General features: G+C 30.9%; 1 protein-coding gene and 1 long non-coding RNA gene across 8 annotated transcripts in view; one reads left to right on the top strand and one right to left on the bottom strand.

The window, feature by feature from the left end:
* The window catches only part of LOC128250472 (uncharacterized), a 59,247-nt gene that overhangs the window by 42,722 nt on the left and 14,025 nt on the right, over window positions 1-2,500 (top strand). The window lies entirely within an intron of this gene.
* Window positions 1-2,500, bottom strand: part of LOC106883957 (uncharacterized) — an 87,755-nt gene that overhangs the window by 81,531 nt on the left and 3,724 nt on the right. The window lies entirely within an intron of this gene.

Here is a 2,500-nt window from a genome sequence, read left to right as displayed (position 1 = left end):
TATGTTTGTATATAAACATGTAAGTATACATATATGTACATTGTACATACACACACCACGTTACACAGCACACATACAATCATCCACACACACTCCACACGCATATATACCAACACACACATGATGTAATGCTGGACGTAACTGTAACGCACGAGTGGCCTCCACGTTGGATCCATTCCAAAAACCACTTACGCCTTTAAATGTAAACATAGAAAGAAAAACAAAGTAAGCTACTACAAGGTCCGTCACCTTGCTAAAAATAGCAGCGAAATTTCCTCCACCACACTCTAGCATCTTAATAAACAGAAATATAGGATGGAATATGGAAAAAGGCGGGATGGACAGGAGTAAAAATTATTTCGTTTTAGATCAACATGGTCAAGGATGACCTAGGGCTAAAAAAAAAGTAACAATGGATGATGTATTCATAGAAACATACTTAGTTATATTGACTGACCTAAGTAAGCTGTTTGTTTGATTAGCTGATTACAAATGCATGTACTTACATGTATTTGATGACTGTACACACAGACATACATACATATATCTAAATATATATATGTGTGTGTGTATGTCTATGTGTATACATACATACTCACATAGATACATGTATATATGTGTACACACACACACACACATAGATACATGTATATATGTGTACACACACACACACACATAGATACATGTATATATGTGTACACACACACACACATATATACATGTATGTATGTGTACACACACACACACATATATACATGTATATATGTGTACACACACACACACACACACATATATACATGTATATATGTGTACACACACACACACACATATATACATGTATATATGTGTACACACACACACACACATATATACATGTATATATGTGTACACACACACACACACACATATATACATGTATATATGTGTACACACACACACACACACATATATACATGTATATATGTGTACACACACACACATATATACATGTATATATGTGTACACACACACACACACACATATATACATGTATATATGTGTACACACACACACACACACATATATACATGTATATATGTGTACACACACACACACACACATATATACATGTATATATGTGTACACACACACACACACACATATATACATGTATATATGTGTACACACACACACACACACATATATACATGTATATATGTGTACACACACACACACACACATATATACATGTATATATGTGTACACACACACACACACACATATATACATGTATATATGTGTACACACACACACACACACACATATATACATGTATATATGTGTACACACACACACACACACACACACATATATACATGTATATATGTGTACACACACACACACACACACATATACATGTATATATGTGTACACACACACACACACACACATATATACATGTATATATGTGTACACACACACACACATATATACATGTATATATGTGTACACACACACACACATATATACATGTATATATGTGTACACACACACACACACATATATACATGTATATATGTGTACACACACACACACACACACATATATACATGCATATATGTGTACACACACACACATATATACATGTATATATGTGTACACACACACACACACATATATACATGTATATATGTGTACACACACACACACACATATATACATGTATATATGTGTACACACACACACACATATATACATGTATATATGTGTACACACACACATACACATATATACATGTATATATGTGTACACACACATACATAGATACATGTGTATATGTGTACACACACACACACACATGTATATATGTGTACACACACACACACACACACACAGATACATGTATATATGTGTACACACACATAGATAGATAGATAGATAGATAGATAGATAGATAGGCGTACGTGTATGTTTGTTTATATATATGTGTGTGCGTGTGTATTTGTTTGTGTAAGAAAATATATATGAATTCAATGCGCTACAATTGTCATCCATACACATGTATATGTACTATGTGCGGTTGTGTACATGCATATATACATGCATTCACACACATTTCATTATATATATTCATATATATATATATATTCATATATATATATATATATTCATATATATATATATATATATTCATATATATATATTCATATATATATTCATATATATATATATTCATATATATATATATATATTCATATATATATATTCATATATATATTCATATATATATATATTCATATATATATATATATATTCATATATATATATATATTCATATATATATATATATTCCGTTTACATATTTGTTTTGCAAGATTTTTTATGTGAAATCGTGTGTTGAAACAGATGTTGTTGTACTTGGGGATGGTCATATTGTCATATTGCCAGGAATACAAAATACAAAATGGCTGATAGTTAGCAAGGTGAGACACACATAAAAAAGAAGGAAACAAAGGACCAC

The sequence above is a fragment of the Octopus bimaculoides genome, chromosome 21 (genome assembly GCF_046866305.1).
Source record: "Octopus bimaculoides isolate indiv1 chromosome 21, ASM4686630v1, whole genome shotgun sequence".
Lineage (NCBI taxonomy): Eukaryota > Metazoa > Mollusca > Cephalopoda > Octopoda > Octopodidae > Octopus > Octopus bimaculoides.
Note: the sequence above shows the minus strand (reverse complement) of the source record. Positions and strands in the feature narration are given on the sequence as shown.